Source organism: Crinia signifera, chromosome 7 (assembly GCF_055691185.1).
Source record: "Crinia signifera chromosome 7, ASM5569118v1, whole genome shotgun sequence".
NCBI lineage: Eukaryota > Metazoa > Chordata > Amphibia > Anura > Myobatrachidae > Crinia > Crinia signifera.
This window is the reverse complement of record NC_139223.1, coordinates 34,676,275-34,697,318: the sequence shown is the minus strand read 5'-3', so window position 1 is coordinate 34,697,318 and position 21,044 is coordinate 34,676,275. Positions and strand designations below refer to the sequence as shown.

Here is a 21,044-nt window from a genome sequence, read left to right as displayed (position 1 = left end):
ATGCAGTACAGTATGAGCAATATGCAGTGTAATATATGTCACCATGGGCAGTAAGTAACCAGGGGCTGCGTCGTTTCATGTCACTCCTATGTCTCCTGGTACATCAAACCCGTGTCATAACCATAACACACTGATGAGTAAACAGACTGGCCATCCTGGGACCCCGCTATGGGACATTCCAATCTGTGTGTCTCACCTGAGAATAAGAAGGGTAAGGCTCACGCATGAGGTATCACATCACAGGGGTGAGAGCTGGAGGCACACCCTTGTGTACTACCTAAAAACACAACTCCTGCAACATCCATTCTCTGCTCCGGGCTCCTCTCTGCATAGCACTGGTATGTATTGTATATCATTTATAACATAACTGTCGTTGTGGTGTAACTGTACTGCATTGCCATAACAACAACCACATAGAACAATTATTACCTGCATTTAAATCTAAATAGAATAATGTGTAACTTATTTTATTGCCTGCGTAACTCTACAACTGTCAGCTGTACGTCGTTCCAGGGACAGGTTTTTAAACTAGACGATATTTTAAATGATATTGCAGATAACGTCAATTCGTAACAAAAAAATTGTTATGTCGTCCAGTGTGTACAAACTATATCGTTAACGGTGCTCTCTACCACGCGATGTTATATAGGTCATCTGCCGTCTGTAATTGCCTCTCAATTTGTACAATGTAGATGCATATCCTGTGTACGCAATGAATGATATAGTCAGGTAGAAACCCCACAATTTTGAAAAACTGGATGACTCCTGTATAGAATATCGCCTGTGAAATCATTCAGTGTGTGCGCTCTGTATCGTTTGTTTGTGACTCAATGGATATCGTCAGCCGATATTGGTCAAGGTGCATGTCTTCTATTGTGTACCCAGTATAAAATAGGTATCCTGGAAAATGTCCTATTGACGCGGTGCACAGTGCACTGCATATTACCTCTACGTTGAATTTAGAATCTCATTTAATGACTAGTTACCTGGGTTTTGTGGGGGAAAACTTTATTGAAACTGAAGATCTTAACAAGAGGAAAAATATACATTGGAACAATTTACAGTGGATGTATCATAATAGAAGTTTTACTGCACCATAAAGGTTTTATTATTGCGGCAATACTGTTTTATTATACTTGTGTTATTTTGTTTCGGCAAATGTTATGCCTGCGTCTGTCATCTCCAAGTCAGTATTAGCCCCAGACTCTGTATAAGGCATAATGTAGTAATAATACAGGGCAGAGTGTGCTTGATAGGGTTTAATTACTAAGAAGTTCTATTGCAGATGGATGTTGCTATGGGCAACAAATCAGATTATATCTATTATTTTCTAGAAGATGCTAAATAAATAAGAAGTACATTCTGATTGGTTGCCCATAGTTTGTTTGTTGTGTGTTGTCTTTATTATTGCTTTCTTGTATATAACGATGTGCGATCTGCTAATTCTGATACATACAATATCAGTCACTGTAGCACCAAGTGCTGGGGATCCGGATAATATGTCAGATGGTTGACATAGACAAAAGGTCGACACAAGCAAATGGTTGACTTGGCGATGGTTGACATGAAAATATCGGCATGGGTTTTTCACAATTTTCTTTAAAAAAAATTGACTCTTTATCATCCACGTAGACTCCTATTGGGAATGGTAAAGTGGGCCGAGCATAGTGGTATTTGCATGAGGCACCTGGCGCGAATCATGGTGAGCAAAACAATACATGCGAGGGTACAGTGGCAGAGTAGGGGCTGCAACACAGTTTAAAATTCAAATAGGGGAGCCACACCCACTGAAATTCCAAACTGACTCACCGGCAGTGGGTGTGGCTCCCCTATTTGAATTTGGAACTGAGCTGTAGCCCCTCTCCTGGAGCCGCCACGGGTGTCAACCTTTTTCCAGCATTAACCTTGCGCATGTTGTCCATTTGGTGTTTACTTATTGACAGTCAACTTAGACCAGGGGTGTCCAAACTGTTTGCGACGAGGGCCAGATTTGGTGAAGTGTAAATGTGTGGGGGCCGACCATTCAGCCTGACATTCTTTGAATCATTAATCACATCAGAATGGTCCCCCATTCACTCTATGTCCCCCAGCCTGCCCCCATTCACTGTATGTTCCCCAGCCTGCCCCTCCTTCACTGTATGTCCCCCATTCACTGTATGTTCCCCACTCTGCACCCATTCACTCTGCCCCCCCCCCAGCCTGCCCCCTTCTCTTAATGTCCATCAGTGCCTCCATTCATTGTATGTCCCCAAGCCTGACCCTCCTTCACTGTATGACTCCCATTCACTGTATGTCCCCCAGCCTGCCCCTGCTCCCCCTTCTCTGAATGGCCTTCACTGCCTCCATTCACTGTATGTCCCCCAGCCTGACCCTCCTTCACCGTATGTCCCCCACTCTGCCCGCTCCCTTCTCTGTATGTTTCCCAGCCCCTTGTGTGAGCCAGAGAAAGGAGAGGCAAAGCAGGCTCTGCAAACACAGGAGATGCTTGGGCAGGGCCGGTGCTAGGGATATTTGGCGCCCTCCTGCAAACTTTAAATTTGTGCCCCCTCATACTTTACAAAAGGACAGTGCACACCGAAAAAAAGATGTGTAGTCTCACAAGGAAGGGGCATGACCACACAATAGTATTCCCATTCCAAATAACACCAAACAGTAGCCCAATCTTATTCATCTTATACAGCACCAGAGCTGTAAGTAGCTATTTTGGTGCCCTGTTCCAGAAAGGGAATTTGTGACCAACCACCACCACCGAGAAAACAGGGAGAGTGCGCGCCAAAGGCGCGCACAAAAAATGTAGGGGCATAGCTTCACAAAGAAGGGGATGGCCACATAACAGTACGAATAACACCATTATTACATATTATGCCACATGTCATAATGCCCATTGCTCTTCACAGTAGGGCCCCTTACGCAAAATGAACACAGTAGTAGCGCTGCTTATGCATATAATGCCCACAGTATTAGAACCCTTATACATACAGTACATAATGTCCACAGAAGTAGGGCTGCTTACACATAATGCCCCCTATTGGCCACAGTAGTAGCGTTGCTTATACATAATGCCCAATGTATCCCACAGTAGTAGCATTGCTTATACAGATGTAGCCGGCCTTAGTGTTGCTGGTGAATCCCCAGCAGCATGCTGCTGGCGATCCGCCAGCAACACGGCGCTCCATCTGACTGAGACGCGCACTACTGTCCGCCTCCCACTCGAGGGGGCTGGGGGGGACCCGAGGGCACTGCGGGGGGGTGCGGTCGCCCGGTTTAGGCACCGGGCGACCGAGGGCAGCACCGTCGGAAGGGGACCTCGTGCGCGCGCGTCCCCTTCCGGCATACAGGTGGCGCGGGGCAGGGGATGGCGGCTGTCGTCGCCATTGCCATCCCCTGCAAAGATGAATCCCGCTACATCTGTACATGTTGCCCTCATTAGTAGTGCTACAACCACACCAGCTGCCGACAGTAGTAGTGCTGCTTATATGTAATGCCCACACCAATTGCCGACAGTAGTAGTGCTGCTTATATGTAATGCCCACACCAATTGCAGACAGTAGTAGTGCTGCGTAAGACCCACAACAGTTGCTGACAGCAGTAAGGCTGCTTATACCTAACACCCCCACACCAGTTACCAACAGTAGTAGCGCTGCTTATACCTAACACCCACACCAGCTGCCGACAGTAGTAGTGGTAGGATATTGAGCTGCTGCAGAGCCCTGTTGGTAGGGACCGAGGACAGATAAATCAGTTGATGCAATGCACTGTGGATCTGGGAGGGAGCTGATGCTTCCACTTGTCACTGTGTCCTGGAAGGCACCAGGGGTGCCACTGCTGTGATCTCCAGACATGCTGTGCTTGCTGAATATATATATATATAGTGTGTGTGTGTGTGTGGGGGGGGGGGGGGGGGGTCACCAAAATGATATTGCCTCCAGGTGGCTGGAACTAGTTCCCCATATAGAGAATGCCCACCTCCCCTAGTGGCTAATTACCTTCTTCCCGGCACTCAGCAGCACCTCCATCGCCTCTGCATCCAGTCTTGCACCTGCCTCCTCCTCCTGCCTGACCACAGCAGAAATGGCTCACTGTAGTATACTGTGAGTGCTCTGCTCCGCTGCCTGTGCGCCGCGATGAGCCTGCTGCCGGCGCCGATGCCGGTCATATATTTTTACAGGCGCAGGCTGCGTGCAGCACTGTGTCAGGGTAAGTTGTCGGGTGCCGGGCCGGACTCGGGCGCCTCTCAGGCCCTGTGCTTGGGCTCCTGTTGCTGCCCTCCTCCGCTCTGCATGTTACGGGAGCAAGCTTCCCCCAAGTGGGGGACATTCTCTCTGCACATGTTACATCTGCCCCCCTGCAGTGCACATGGTTTTGTCCATCTAAGAAGGAATTTGTCAAAAAGAGTGTACCAGAATATCCCCCATAGTTAGCATGTAACAAGCAATAGTCTGCCCCTACAGAGTGCATTTTAATTAATACACCTCCTCTCTACTCTTAAAAGTTGATACATAGTTTGTAGTAGTATTATTTATTTCTGAAATTAAGTCACTGATTTCTTACTGTTTCTGGAACTAGATCACAGTATTCAATATAATAATAATAATAATAATAATAATAATAATAATAATAATAATAATAGTAATTTGATTTATATATCGCTCTTTCTCCAATAGGACTCAAGGTGCTTAACAGATAGAATGAATGTAATACAGTACAGGAACAATGAAGTACAGAAAAGCTTTTGATAAACTATACTTAAAGGAATTACAGAAATGCTTGAGTAAACAGGAAAGTCTCGAGTCCGTGTTTAAAGGACTCTAGGGGTGACTCAACACAGCTTGCTATGCAGCGGTCGTTCACTGCTTAGCGAATGGCTTAATGCTGCCCAGCCAAAAGCCCGCCCCACCTGCCGCCGAATCCCCTTGGTTCCATGCACCGGGATGTACGCGAACACATCCCCTTGCATGCGGATGAAGGGAGAGGAATCATTTGATGGTCTCTCCACTTCAGAAATAAAAGTCAGTCTGAACTGAAGAAGGGGCGGGCGATGACACCCTGTGATGTCATCCGCCCGCCCCCAGCAGACGTCGGCCCACCCTCACTCCCAGGGGGACACCCAACATTTCATTTGGATGCCCATAGTACGCTGTGTTTTCCCCCTATACGCCCCTGCCTGCCCCCTCCCTCCTCTACCCGTATGAATGCTTTAGCGTCTGTGATAGTCGCCAAAGGCGTTCATACAGCGGCCCTGCACATGTGAATATACGCACATGCGCAGAGAAGCGCAGTTGGATCCCTGGAGTGAATATGCCGGGGATGGATTGATCAGTTGCTAGTGAATCAGGCCCCTAGAGTGGGGGCCTCTCAAACTGTGCGAGGATGTGAGTTCCATATAGTCGGAGCGCATGGCTAAAAGCTCAACCCCCGGATGAATTACGGGGGATCCTAAATACTGCTAATAGTCCTTCATCTACAGATCGTAGTAATCGGGTGGGACAGTATGGGATCAGCAGCTGCTGCAGGTACCTCGGGCCTTGGTCATGTAGGGCTTTGAATCTGAGTAAGTTGATCTTGAAGATAATTCACCATTTTATTGGCAGCCAGTGAAGGGAGTAGAGAATGGGAGTTATGTGGCTAGAACAGGGCTGGTGGGGTAACAGCCTGGCAGCTGTGTTTGTACCAGCTGTAATCGGTGCAGTTCTTTTGCTAGTAGACCAAGGTAGACGGCATGTATGAATACATGAATGACTTTTGGCAGACCTTCAGAGGGGATTACGTGTTTGATTCTGGCTGTTCCTCAGATCAAAGAATGAGGATTTGATTGTGGCTGATATCTGATGTTTAAGTGTCAGGTCACCATCCAGCACCATGCCAAGATTCCACACATGATCAGTGTATTGTAATTCTGTACCCCCAAGTGTCAATCCAGTTGGGTGGCTGTGCTGCCATCTTGTCGTTTGATGTTGAGGTCCTCTCATAAGGACCTCTGTTTTATCAGGATTCAGACTCAGACAACGGGCACTCATCCATTCCTGGAGCTCAGCTAGATAGCCATTTAGGGTTGTAATAAGAGAAGGGGGGGGGGGGGGCATCGGTACTGCACACCCCTGAGTACCCCCACCAAACAGCACTGCACTTAACTAATAAAACTGTAACCTGTTCAGAAACGGTATAGAAGAAGGCTGTATATGAGTCATGTAGAATCTTCATACCTACAGTAATCATAGGAATGCTGCTGATTCTGAATTTTAATTCTGTTCTTGTAACTGTGAGTTGAATTACCGCTGTGGTACTACGAGTCCCAGCATGGGAGCTCTTCGGCTGTAGTGGAACTAAAAATCACACCCTGAGGCTAGAAAGTGGATTGAGTTGCAGGTAGGAAATAACTCTGACCACACAAATCAGTATTGTCGTAAAGGATATAACAAGACAAACAGGCACTTAGGAATGGAAGGTGACAATGTCATGCCTTGATTCTACACAAACATGACACATATCAGAGTATCTCAGAGTGAGACGTATGTTATCTTAGGACAAAGAGAGAGGACATTCTGTGACCGCTCTGGATTTCTAAAGGACCCGAGAATGACGTACACTACTCTGCAGTTGTGTGTTTTAATGGAATGCCGTCAGATCCAGCCAGCGCCGTGTTGGAAAGCAAAGTACATAACAATGGGGGTTATTCTAGTCCATTCTTTCTGACAAAATCCTTCTTAGATGGACAAAACCATGTGCACTGCGGGTGGGGCAGATGTAACTTGTGCAGAGAGAATTAGATTTGGGTGGGGTTTTTCTTCAAAGTGTTATCTATATTGAAGTGTAAAATCATGCAGTCAGTATTTTCCCTGCACAGAAACAAAATAACTCACCCAAATCTAATTCTCTCTGCACATGTTACATCTGCCCCCCTGCAGTGCACATGGTTTTGTCCATCTAAGAAGGATTTTGTCAGAAAGAATGAACTAGAATAAACCCCAATGTCTGTAATCATCAAAAGCACCCTATCCCATAGACAAAGGGGGCTGATACTGAGATGAATGTACCCTGATTGCGGAGCATAGTTTGCATGCTTATGCACTCCGCATACAACCAGAACTGAGCATACGTAAGCAGGGGTGATGCAGTCACATGCCTTTAGCTCGTATCCAGGGGAGGATCCAGGATAAAATGACAGGGGGGGCACCATGATAAAAGAGGGTTTAGGTGGGGGAGCGGCGATGTTAGTGGTGCCAGTGTACATGCTAAGAGAGCGGCAGAGAGAGGGTGGGAATGGGATTAAAAATAGGCCCTGGCATTTAAAGTACGCAGGCCCACCATGGCGACAAAAGTGAAGGATGCAGTTGTGCGCGCTCCGGAAAAGGGGTGTGGCCACTCAACAAGGGGCATGTCCTTGAGTGTAGTGTACAACACTATATACAACTTCTACACATTATGCAACAAAATACTAGACCCCACTATACTTGCCCCTACACATGATGCCAAATGGAATGAGCCAAAATTCACATAATGCCACATGGTTTTTGTCAAAATTCACATAATGCCACACGGATTGAGTCAAAATTCACATAATGCCACACAGATTGATCCAAATTCAAAAAATGCCACACGGATTGAGCCAAAATTCACATAATGCCAAACAGATTAAGCCAAAATTCGCAATACGCTTCATAAACAGGGACATTGTCCATCAAAGGCGCGCATTAAACATTTACGCCATAATGTCCATTACACGTTAAGTTACACGCCATTATGTCAATTATGTATTATGTATGTATTATGCCAAACACCATAATGTCTATTAAAAATTATGCTACATAAGTGCTGCTTATCTACATGCTCATTGCCAAGGGTTCCATGCTCATTGCCAGAGGTTCCATGCTCGTTGCCATGTGGGATTACATGCTCATTGCCAAGGGAGAATACATGCTCGCGGTAAATGGGGGACAGCCGCCATCAGGCAGAAGTGATAGCCACTGATAGTGGCAGAGCCTGGCTGTATTCAGAGCACTGCAGGTCCCGGCGATTTGAAATAATACCCCTTTCACCCCAGAAAATGCATTCCCAGGTTGGCCCCTCCCCCTCTTTAACCAGTTATCTCATTTAACCGGCTATATCTTCGGAACCAACTGACCCATTTACATGAGACAAGTATCATATTGATTTGAGTGGGCTTTGAATGATTTTGGTCCAGTGAAACTGAAACGTTTGGTTCCAGAGTAATCTGCCATCAAAGTACATGAACAGCCATGAAATGACATTTCAAAAATAAAAAAATTGGTTTACATGCCATATCTCTTGAACCGATTGACCGATATGGACCAGCCTGGTATCATATTGAGGGCCCAGCGATTTGGAATTGAATGGGATCAACCCCAAGCTTCTGTGATGCCAGGGAGGGAACTGGCAGCCATCGGAACTATGTGGGGGTCGGATGGGGAAAAAACTTTACAGCTTTGCCAGGCGATATCTTTGGTTCCTGGGGGGCTAGAGACACGAGGCTGGGCTCGTTGGAAAGCCCTGGTCCTCAGCTACAAAATGAAATGACAGGGGGGCACGTGCCCAGGTGCCCCCCCCCTGAATCTGCCACTGCTCGTATCTACATCATAGTTGCCTACTATGCCAGATCGGCTGGGAGACTCACGGAAATTGGGTGATGCTCCCGCCACCCCCAACCCCACTGAGGACCACCCCACAGCTGTCCTTGAAAGTGGGAAATCAAGAGACCAATGAATTGTGCTGAATCGCGTCATCGTAACTCCACCCCCCACTGCTATTCAGTGACGGTAACCTAGGCATATAGAGGCAGATGTATTAAGCCTGGTGATGATGCACCAGCTAATCAGCTGTGTTTAAAATATGACAGTTGGGAGCTGATTGGCTGGTGCATTATCACCTTCCACTTTATCTCTTCACCAAGCTTAATACATCTGCCTCTGAATTCCAGGGTGAGGCTTCAATGACTCAATTTAGAGCCCCACGCTGCCAACTCATGCTGATGCCACACCTCCTATTATACTGGCCTGGCTTCCCCCCTGCCACATGGTACAGCAAGAAAGTCCATAAGCATGATCTACATGTCTACAGAGGGGCAACTGAGCTGTAATGAGGGAGTTCTAATGTACACAATATTCGGTGTGGGCGTACCAGCACAGCAGCAAGATTCATACAATTTTATAAATATGTGTGTTGATATAATGCATTTATTTCCTGACAGGCCCAATATGAGCTAACAGCAAACTATATAGTCTGTATTTGCTATAATAAAGACTAGAGAACCAGAATTAGAGAACCAGAATGTAGTGTCTTTTGGCAACAGAAAAACATCTGGTCAATCGGGCAATATTCCATTCAAATATTTTTGTCAATGTCGTGTTTTTGCATAAAAAAAAAAATACAGAGTAACTTGGCCAGGATACACAATTCTGGAAGGATACACAGGTCAGGACCTTGAGCTTTGACTTGCCCGTTTTGAACAGCGCAGGTAGTTGGGGTTCCCTTCATTGCTTAGATCATGAAGTGACCCACTCATCGTTTAATTTCTAACCTTCTTCACATTGTGTGGAATCTTGCCCCTGATGAAGTCATGCTGACGAAACGCGTTGGGTTTTGATTTCTACTTATGTTGATTGTACGATCATATCAAATGGAATGAAATATGCTATGTTTTATTAGCATGATATATGGGATCTAATCAGTAGCCAAGGCTGCCATCAGAATTTCTGGAGCAGGGCTCCTTCTCGAACCCCTGGCATGCTTGGTGAGACCTCAGGTGTCTGCATCACTGACCATACTACTCTACCTCTACATTACTTCAAGGGAAACGTCAACTTTGTTTATGACAAATTATACTTGACAGATTCCAGTCCTCAGCCCCCTTTATGTCTGGGCCCAGGACTGGAATCGCGGCAGTCCCGTCCCTCTTTCCCACCTTGTCCCCCCTGGTGGTGGCACTGCCAGGCATGATAACTTTATGGCTTTAGAAAGGAGACTCTGTTGCCCTTATTACATGGACTCAATTTTTTATTAAAAAAAAAACAATTCAGGAGAAAATTTAATTTATTGACTCCACACAATGAGCACCACAATTGGTGCAAATATTATAGAAAAAAAACATTTGATTTCTGTTAATTCGGGTACATGAATAATTAGAGAATAAGCTTTGAGAGACACTTTCTTTGCACCAAAAAAAAAAAAATATATATATATATATATATATATATATATATATATATATATATATAATGTGTGTGTTTATGGATTTTGTATGACCTACTAAATTGTATTGTTGCTGCCTTTGCATCTTGTTTGGTTATCTGGCCCATATCAAGCCCAATGCTCTTGAGGCAGTTTTCCATTGTTCATTTTATTGGCGTTTTCTATTTTGGGGAACCTTTTGATGGTGCGCTCCCACGGGAACATACTGGTCACTTCTGCTAAATAGGAATTTGTATTTATTTTTAGCACATTTTTATAATAACCTTTGTCTAATGAGTGGAGGTGTTTATAAACCAAAAAGCAGAAGCACAGCATGTGATCCCATACTCCACAGTCCGTGTATCTCACTCAGTGTTCTGTCCCACAGGCGGCTGATATTGGAATTGGCATGAAGGCTTCTCAGGTACGGACGGCGGTGCTTCTCATCACAGGTACGTCCCGAAGTTCCCGTCAGTCTGTATATTAATATAAATTTTTAAAAAGGTCCTACAAAGGTTCCTCAGCGTCTAACAGAACTAGAAAACAACAACTTAAGGCCCCCATACACTAGTCTGACTTGTCCTAAGGACAAGTCGGACCAGTTTGCCCTTGAGAGCCCCCCAGCATCTCCCTGGGAGGCACGCTTGCGATTTGGCACTTGTGCCATTTTTACATGCAATAAATCATGGGTGTGTTGGTGAAAACAGCCGTGAATTTGTCAATCCGAGGCCATTTCCGACAAAACAGATCTAAGTTTGAGTCTGTTTTTCCGTAATCTGCCAGAAACGGCAGCATTGAATAAGCGGCGGATGCTATTTCTGTGGGCAAAAATAGCGGCTGAGATTGAATACTCCCTAAAAGTTTTGTAAAGAGATGGAGAGTGTGATAGGGAGGGAATTCCAGAGATAAGAAGCACAACAGCCAAAATCTAGGAAGCAGGAATGGGAGGAAGTAACCAGTTGGCAGGAGAGGCGGTGTACATTTGTGGAGCGAAGAGGACAGGTGGGAGTGTAAAGAGAGATAAGATCAGGGGCAAAATGTAAGTGCGTGTAAGGAGCTTAAATTGGATTTAGAATGAGTAAGGAAGCCATTAAAGGGTTTTTAGGGGAGAAGAGGTAGATGAAGTACATCACCTGCTGCTTCTTTTTTTCTGCTGGCCGGGTGGAGGGGGAACGGGAGCTGGGAGCCTGGGTGGTGCTGTGCGCGCATGCGCATTTTGGCCATTTTGGATTTGGGAAAAGTGCTGCGGCCGCTACCCGCGGCCCAGCCAGCCCGGGGGCGAGCGCTGCCGGCCCCTTTTTGATGAGTTTCTGGCCGGCCCACTGGGAAATTGCCCGGTTTCCCGTGGGCCAATCCGCCCCTGGGCTGGGACATCCAAAAAGGGATAGCAGAGAGACAGTTGGAAATGCAAGTGAATAGAGAGGAAGAATGAAGAGAGAAAAAGGAAAAGTCTTAGAACAGATCATAGGGGACACCTACTGTAAGTGGAAGTGGGGGGGGAGGTATCATGAGAGGAAACAGAAAAGGAACGGTCAGAGAGGTAGGAAGAGGGCATTATCATGCACAAAAAAGAGGTGAAGGATTGGCAGAAGGAGAGGGTGGTTCACAGTGTCAAGAGCAGTAGTGAGGGCAAGAAGAATAAGCATGAGGTTGTTTATGGTACCTACAATGGTTGAGGTGCTGTGCAAGATTTTCTTGGCTGTAATTCGGGGGGGGGGGGGGGCGAACATTTCAGCCTGCAGCCTCCAGGGGTGGGAGCTAAAATAAACCAAAACTAATGGGTGCGTCCATGGGGTGTGTGCCCAATGGAAGAGAGGGGGACAATTGAATTGCTCTGGTGGGTGCCCATTACATTTGGGCACCCATGAAACAATTGAATTGACCCCATTGTATTTGACCATAATTAAATACATTGTTGTGATATATACTCTATGGCCATATTTACTAAAGATAGTAGTGGGAATCCACTAAAACAGCCTTTATCAGGGGATATATCTGATATTTGCCCCCTCCCTCCTTCCAGATGCCAGATGGCTGTGCCAATGTAACTTACTGAAGAAACCATTACTTTGGGGGGTATTTCTCTGCCAGAAATAGCGGCACTCGCCTATTCAATGCAGACATTTCCGACAGCGTTGAAGGCTTTCACATTCAGCTCTTTAAAGTTGAATCTGAATTTCCGACAAAAGGCGGCCATTCAAACTCTCGAGAGTCGGAACATTGAATACCGACTGTCCAGTTACAGTCAGAACAGGTCAAAAACGGCCGTGAATACGTCTGAAACGTCCCAACAGTTGGATTCGGGATTGACTACCCCCCTTTATGTACATTGTGCTACAACAACAGCTGGGCGGCCTAAAGCCAAAGTCTCCTTCCCATGCCACAAGCATTAAATCCAGTGGCGTAGCTATAGCACCGCAGCCCCCGCAGTCGCGAGGGGGCGCTGTGCATATGGGGGCGCCGGGGGGGCTGCGGTGCTATAGTAATCACCCCGCCCCCCATCCCCCGCAGGCTTACCTGTCCAGTGTCCGCGTGTCCCGGCTCCCCTCCTGGCTTCAATCAATGCTATGGAGATGGACCACGATAAAATGGCCGCCCCATAAAGCAGACTGTTCTCTGAAACTGTCTGCGGTATGGGGGCAGCCATTTTATCGTGGTCCGTCTGCATAAAATTAATTGAAGCCAGGAGGGGAGCCGGGATGCGCGGCGGACAGGTAAGCCTGCGGCAATGGGGGGAGGGGGCATGGGGGGCACGGGCAGCCGGGGGGGGGGGGGAGAGGGGGGGCTCCCCCCCATTAACGGCGGGGGGGCGCCCCAAACAAAGCTACGCCACTGATTAAATCCTACATGCCAGTGGTATAGCCTTCCTTACATGCACATGGGCAGTATCACTGGTGAGTACCTGAGCGCTCATACACGTGTGTTTAGCAGCATTTGGGGAGCTACATGTGTATTAGCCTGGGGCACCTGGAACCTTTAATCAGGCTCTGGCTCTGCATCAACCTCAGTGCTCTGTGAAACCTTTTCTCATACACTTTGATGGTCTGTGCACACACCTATTCTCTGCAATGGTACCCAATGACTGGAAAGCAAATTCAAAATAAGACAATTGGATTCCTGCATTCTTTCATTGCATTGGGAAGCTCTACCTGTACAATAGGCTGCAATGGTAAATGAGAACACCTGGCCAGAGCACAGAGAATACACCAGGGCCGTGCGACCCATTCTATTGCAGAGAAACGGAGAAAAAACACACTTTATTGTATCAGCGTCTAACATTGGGGGTTATTCAGACCTGATCGCTGCTCTGCTAAATTGCAGAGCTTAACGATCAGGTATAAGCTGCCCTGCCAGAATGAAATACCTGCAAGCCTGCGAATTGTTTAGCTCATCTCGCGAAAATGAGCAGAGTCGGCAATTAGCTGCAACTCCATTTGCAAACCGCTCTCTATCAATTGATTTCTCCACTGCGTGGCGTCACACGCCTCCCCTTAAAATGCCCGGGCATGCCTGCGTTTTCCCTGACACTCCCACAAAGGTGCCGGCTACCACCCCCAAACACCGGTATCCTGTCACTGAACTTGCATACGGCCAGCAGGATTTAATTGCAGGATGGCCTTGCGCATGTGCGCTATGATCTGTACGCATGTATAGACTATGGCAGCCGTGCGATCAGATCTGAATAACCCCCTTTGTTCCAAGCAATGCTACTTCTGTGCTGTGCTGGAGGCTGTGTAATGTACATTAAATAAATTACATTTTTTCATTCACTATTTTCAGGGATCTTCGTGGCCTTGTCATCCGCTGTATACACAGTAAGAACCCACCTGTCGGAACCTAATCCTTGTGCGATGATTTGGAGAATGCTGTAGCCACTCCTGAAAAACTCGCCTCTTTCGGAAAACATGCATTCGTCTCCTTCACATTGTATTTTTAGATATACTTAGGGGAGATGCATCAAAACTTGGACAGAGATAAAGTGGACGGGAAGGAAGTAACAGCCAAACGGCTCCTAGCTGCCATGTTACAGACTGAGGGGGGTTATCCTGGTTCACTTGCAAAGGTAAAATTCCTTCTCAAATGGACAAAACCATGTGCACTGCAGGTGGGGCAGATGTGACTTGTGCAGAGAGAATTAGATTTGGGTGGGGTTTTACTTCAAAGTGACATCTATATTGCAGTGTAAAAATAAAGCAGCCGGTATTTACCCTGCACAGAAACAAAATAACTCACCCACATCTAAGGGGGTTATTCCGGTTGATTCGCAAGGCTGCAAATTTGCAGCCTTGCAAGTCCACCAAACCCCTCCCGGCAAATGAATGCCCAAATGCCCCCCCCCCCTCGCAGTGTGGGTTTGCCCGCACAGGCTGCGAATGGATGTTTAGCATAAACATCCATTCATATGCCTCAGGTACAGCACACATCTTTCGATTGTCGGCGACCATCGAAAGATGTGGAAGGTACACGCATATATAAGTGACTTTTAAGTCACTTACATATGCGTGCACGCTGGCACGGATATGGGCGGGCAGCTGACATCTGGTGCATGCACCCTACATCTGCACATACGCAGAAACGCACCTGCGCATGCGCAGACGCGCACCATCGGTCCACCGTGCAAATGCACAGAGGACCGAATGGACTTGAATAACCCCCTAAATCTCTCTGCACGTTACATCTGCCCCACCTGCAGTGCACATGGTTTCGTCCATTTGAGATGGAATTTGCCTTTGCGAGTGAACTAGAGTAAGGGCCTGAGTTTGAAAAAAAAATGACAGTTGGGGGCTGACTGGCTGGTGTGTTATCACCTTCCACTGTCACTGTGTGTGTGTGTGTGTATAACTTCAGTACATTAGCACTGTGAGATATTTAATATCTGGTGGTGCCTTAAGGCTAGTGTCCCCTAGCCCTTTGTAACATATACTTGGTTTACGTGATGAAGCGCTCTCTCTCTCTCTTCCCCTCTCTTATCCTACTGTATCTTTCTATGACTACCTCTCTTTTCCTGTCTCACCCCCACTCCACCCAAATCCCAAGCCTGCTCCCACTCCCCCCCCCCCCACCCCTCGTCCAGTTTCTTTCTGTTCTCCACACCACACACACATACTTTTTTCGCTCCCCCATTTTTCTCACTACCATCTTATATTTCTCTATTCCTTTTTTCTTTTATGTCTTTTTTTCTATCTCCACATTTCTTTTTTTGATTTTGTCTATTTGAGCGTATTCTCACACATCCCGGCCATGGACTAGTGTGTTTCCAGGGCAGTGCTGAAATAGGCAAACAGCCCATGGTGCGAAGAAGTGGCCCCAACATAGTGGGATGGTTGGGTGGGCTGGGCAAGCTGGCCCAGGGTGGGTTACATGCTGATCTAACATGGTGGGGGCTGCCTATTTTGTCAGTCCCGGCCCCCAGGCCCCACAATTTCTGATGCCTGCCCTGGTTCTCAGATCAATTGGATGCCTTTAAATAAACATAGAGATAAAGGGGGGAACCGCACAGGGTTGCACACACCACTTGTGAGCAGAGTCAAGTGAGACCTTTTCACCTCATTGTGGGGTTCGGCCTGGGTAGCCTGTTACCAACTATATTAATAATTGTGGCCCCAAAATATTGGGAGAGAATTTTTTGGTGTTGGTGGTGCTCCCCTGAGTCCAATTGTAAGTACAAGAGAGGAGAGGGGGAAAGAAGACTCTTTTTGTGGGGCACGCTTAAAATATGTTTGTAGTTTAATAAAACGTAACTTTTATTAGAATTCGTTTAAAAAAGTTTTTTTTTGTGGATGTACACATGAAGACAAAACAACGAAAACCAAAAAAATTGCAGTGAGCTTTGTAAATATACGCTATGCAATGAAAGTATGTCTGTTCTTGAAATAAAAGAACACTTGTGGAGATGTGCCCAGTGAAGCTACAAGCTTTTTTTTAACTAGGGCTCGTCTGAAGCGAGAAGTAGGACTATAAGGGGTAGATTCCCCTATTAGGACTGCTATGTGTGACTCAATGCACTTTGCAGAAATATTCCTTTCTAGGACAGGATATCAATATCCACTGTTCAACACTTTATATATTTTAAACTGTTTTAGCTTAGTTGTGCCGTAAATTGTATCCAATTATGGGGGCAAAGCTTTCATGTGCAGTGAATTGTATCAATAAATTGTATCCAATTCAATATGCAATAAAGCGTGTCTGATTAGATCAACAGAGTTGTGTCAGATTTGTATGAGCAGAATTGCGACAATGGGTTTGTCTCTTGTTTATTAAGAAGGCTTAGCCTGTATGCTGCTTGATGTTTGGTATGTACCCAGACAAGGTTTAGTGATAAATTGTATCAACTTTCACTGTTCAACATGTTGTATTAGATAACTCATTTTACTTAATTGTTTCAGTTACAGGAAAAAAAAACATATTGACACAATTTGTTGCACAGTATATTGGTTACAAATTCATTGATACAATTTGTTGTACATAAATAAGTTTTTTCCTGTAACTGAAACAATTAGTTGCACAATTAGTTGCACATCTAAGTGAAATGAGTTATCAAATACAACATGTTGAACAGTGAAAGTAGATACAATTTATCACTAAACCTTGTCTGGGTGCATACCAAACATCAAGCAGCATACAGGCTAAGCCTTCTTGACGAACAAGAGACAAACCCATTGTCGCAATTCTGCTCATACAAATCTGACACAACTCTGTCGATGTAAGACACAATTTATTGCATATTGAATTGGATACAATTTATTGATACAATTCACTGCACATGAAAGCTTTGCCCCCATAATTGGATACAATTTGGGGCACAACTAAGCTAAAAAAGTTTAAAATATATAAAGTGTTGAACAGTGGATATTGATATCCAGTCCTAGAAAGGAATATTTATGCAAAGTTCATTGAGTCACACATAGCAGTCCTAATAGGGGAATCTACCCCTTATAGTCCTACTTCTCGCTTCAGACGAGCCCTAGTTAAAAAAAAGCTTGTAGCTTCACTAGGCACATCTCCACAAGTGTTCTTTTATTTCAAGAACAGACATACTTAAATTTTTTGTTTTTTGTTGTTTTGTCTTCATGTGCACGTCCACAAAAAAAAAACTTTTTTTAAACGAATTCTAATAAAAGTTAAGTTTTATTAAGCTACAAACATATTTCAAGCGTGCCCCACAAAAAGAGTCTTCTTTCCCCCATAAATATAGAGATTTCAGTATCAAACATACACCGCAATTGCACAGGAGATATGCCAACAATAAAATGGCCATATGCCAACATAATCAGCTGGCACATACTGTACATATTGGCACACCCTATTTATATTTTAGGTAGTTCCTACAAGCACAGACAACTCCCGGCTTACTGTCAAGTGATGAGCCAGCAGGCTAAATAATCACACCATGTTTTTGGTTGCCATTTTCCATCAGCTCGGCAGAGAAAGCAACATGGCAGCTTCCATTAATGTTTAGTAAAATAATCTGTGGTAAATACTCTGCATAGGTCCATATTTTCTGAAAAGCAGAGCCTTATGGTGAATTAACATGCATTTAAGTCTTTTAATATCATAATCCTTTCTAAATGAATGGCTAATGGTGCTCCTCACCTATATGGGGGGTTGCAAATGTTTTACATGTCAATGGCCACAAGATGGCGTCTGGTGGACCAGAGTGTTACTCCATTCAGGCACTGATATTACTGTGATGTTTTTCTGTCATTAATGGCTGGCAACTAGGATAGTTATATTTTCTGTTATTAACCCCTCAGTTTTAGGGTATATCCATAAATATTTTAGGGAATTTTATGTTGCTTAATTTCTCTGTATTGGGCTGCTTAATATAACTAATACCATTTTCTCTATTTATTCATGCAGTGTCCTCCAAGCCCTATAAATGGTAAGTTCCGTGTGTTATTTAATCCCTTGTATCCCAGTTATTATAACAGTTATTATATTATAAAATGTATAATTCTATTATATTTCATAAATGACTGGATATTAATGGGGGTTTCTTTGTTCCACAGAAACATTAGCGTGTGCAAGTGTATCCCCGTAAGTGTCCGGATGTTCCAATTCTCTTACTGCCCGCTGCTTATCTGCAATATCCTGAGCTTCTTAGCCAATCAGAGAATATCCCGAGCTTCTTAGCCAATCAGGAACTATCCTCAGCTTCTTAGCCAATCAGGGAATATCTCCAGCTTCTTAGCCAATCAGATCTTGGGAATATTCACAGCTTGGCTATTGATGGAAAATGTTCCCTCATAAGCCATTATTCTAAGTGATTCGGTCCCTTGCTTGTTCCCAGGGGGACCGATGTTTTGCATTTGCTCATGCAGGAGGACCTATAGCATGTATCTCCTGTAAGTAGGCAGCCATCTTTGGAGGGGCACAGAGCCTCTGTATGCTGACAGAGACTCTGTGTCCTGTGATGCTGCTTTCCCCCTGCCAGCAGCTCCCAGCTCCTGTGTCCTCCGGGCGGAGCAGAGGAGGGAGAAGAGGCAGCCACAGTGGCAAATGCAACATTTTTAGAGTGGGGTTTCTAAATGTAATCCAAAAAAACCCCACTCTACAGTGCATTGGAGTAAGTACGGTTGTCTGGGGGAGTGATAACAACCCTGATATTGGACTTTTTATACACTGGACACTGTAAGGTATATAGTGGTAATATTTAACAGTACTGGTCTATGGTATAGGCTGTTTCAAACATTTAAATAAGATAAGTGGTCAGGAAAAGGTTAAACATATCAGAATAAATACACAATTATTATAGTACCAGTACTGCACTTTCTAAGCTCACAATCTCCCACTTCATGGTAAGGCTCCTGTCTCTTCCTCCTGGCAGCTGCTCTCTGGTCCATTGCGATGTTTGAGGGCTCAGATCCACACATACAGTAAATGTGGTAGAAGCTGGTACACTGGGCATGTGCAGCAGTTCTGTCCCTTACACTGCATGGTGTGGTGGCAGCCCTAATAATCATATTATATACCAGTGCTATTGTTGTCATAATTGAAGGCACTTGCCAAGAGGAGGGGGGTTTCCAGGCAACCAGAACCCCCCCCCCCCCCCCCTGTTTGCCTATTAGCCAGCGGAGCGCTCTCTTTTCTCCTCGGCTCCTTGAGTTTGTGCTCCACCAAAGCCACCCTCCCTACACCCCTGTGTCGACCTTTTGACCATGTTGACCTAATGCATATAGACTTTTATATGTGTCGACCTTCTGCCTGATGGAAGAACAAGGGGGGGGGGAGCTGCCTATGTGGTTCCGGTACTTGTGTAGTTTCACGGCGCCACCGCGCGCACAGTGAAACTTTTAAAGGTACTTGTTTCCTAGCATGGCCACAATCGCGGGCATCGTGTGCCTTAACTTTAAGGCACACGATGCCCGCGATGCCCGCGATTTCCCCATAGGCTTCAATGTTAAAATATTTTAACATTGAAGCCTATGCGCGTCCGACGCGATGCCCCCGATTTCTCCATAGGCTTTCATGTTAAAATATTTTAACATTGAAAATGAGTGCATTTAACATAGGAAATGGGAAATGGCCCAATATGGGCCATTTCTCATTGGGTATGGCCCCGGCATATGTGTGTAAAAAATAATGGCCCCCATTGTGTAATGGCCCCCCATTGTGACCGCCACCCCCACAATTGACGCGAACCCGAAGTGTGGCGAGCGCAGACCCCGCGAGGGGCGGCGGTGCGCGTCCTCCGACCTTTTCATTCCCCTACTATCCACGTCGGCGTGGAGTTGAGAATATATAGTGTGGCGAGCGTAGTGGGGCGTCCCTCGCGGGCTTGACAGGTATCCGCGGGGCTCGCTGCGCTCGCCACGCTTTGGGCTCGGTGGCTCGCTACGCTCGCCACACTATATATTCTCAACTCCACGCCGACGTGGATAGTAGGGGAATGAAAAGGTTGGAGGACGTGCACCGCCGACCCTCGCGGGCTCGCTGCGCTCGCCACGCTTCGGGTTCACGTCAATCGTGGGGGTGGCGGCCACAAAGGGAGGCCATTATTTTTTACACACATGCCCGAAGCGCAGCGAGCGGACGCGGATACCTGTGAAGCCCGCGAGGGGACGCGGATACCTGTGAAGCCTGCAAGGGGACGCGGATACCTGTGAAGGTATCCGCGTCCCCTCGCGGGGCTCGCTGCGATCGCCACCGCTCGGGCTCGGTGGCTCGCTGCGCTCGCCACACTTTATAAAATCAACTTGGACAGTGGGGTATGAAAAGGTTGTAGGACGCGTACCGCCGCCCCTCGCGGGCTCGCTGCGCTAGCCATGCTTCGGGTTGGCGTGGATAGTGGAATTAACAAGGTCGACAGCTGTTACGCCAACTAGTGTCATTGTGAACAGGTTTAATAGTGTACCCCTAGACCCTACTAAATTTAGACGCTTTACCGTCTAAATTTAGATGCCCCCATCTTAGCGGTTTGCAGGGAGTCTGGATTTAGACGTCTAAATCTAGACGTCTAAATTGCCGGGGTGTCCAGTTCAGGGAGTCTGGATTTAGACGCTTTAGCGTCTAAATTGCCGGGTTGTCAGCGGTGCGCAGGAGTCTGGATTTAGACGCTTTAGCGTCTAAATTGCTGGGTTGTCAGCAGTGCGCAGGACTGCCTATTTCACTGTGGAACTACAAGTACCACAGTGACCTGTCAGCGCTGGGTGCACTGCTGCTGCCCAGCGCTATGCTGATAACGTAGCTTACATAAGGAAAGCAGCCACGCGCTGCGCTGAGAACAGCTAGAGCGGCACGCGCACAGTAAACACAGAGTCTGGCAGACTGCCAAGTTTCAAAGTTTCACTGTGCGCGCGGTGGCGCCGTGAAACTACACAAGTACCGTGGTTCCCTTCTATTAAAGATATAATTACATC

The 21,044-nt window shown here is 46.2% G+C and overlaps 1 long non-coding RNA gene across 1 annotated transcript; it reads left to right on the top strand.

Moving 5' to 3' along the window:
* Positions 1-249: 249 nt before the first annotated feature.
* Positions 250-18,067, top strand: LOC146019417 (uncharacterized). The gene is made up of 4 exons (XR_014450534.1): positions 250-338; positions 10,574-10,637; positions 13,966-14,000; positions 18,046-18,067. It is a non-coding gene; the product is annotated as an uncharacterized LOC146019417 (long non-coding RNA).
* The last annotated feature ends 2,977 nt before the right edge of the window (positions 18,068-21,044 follow it).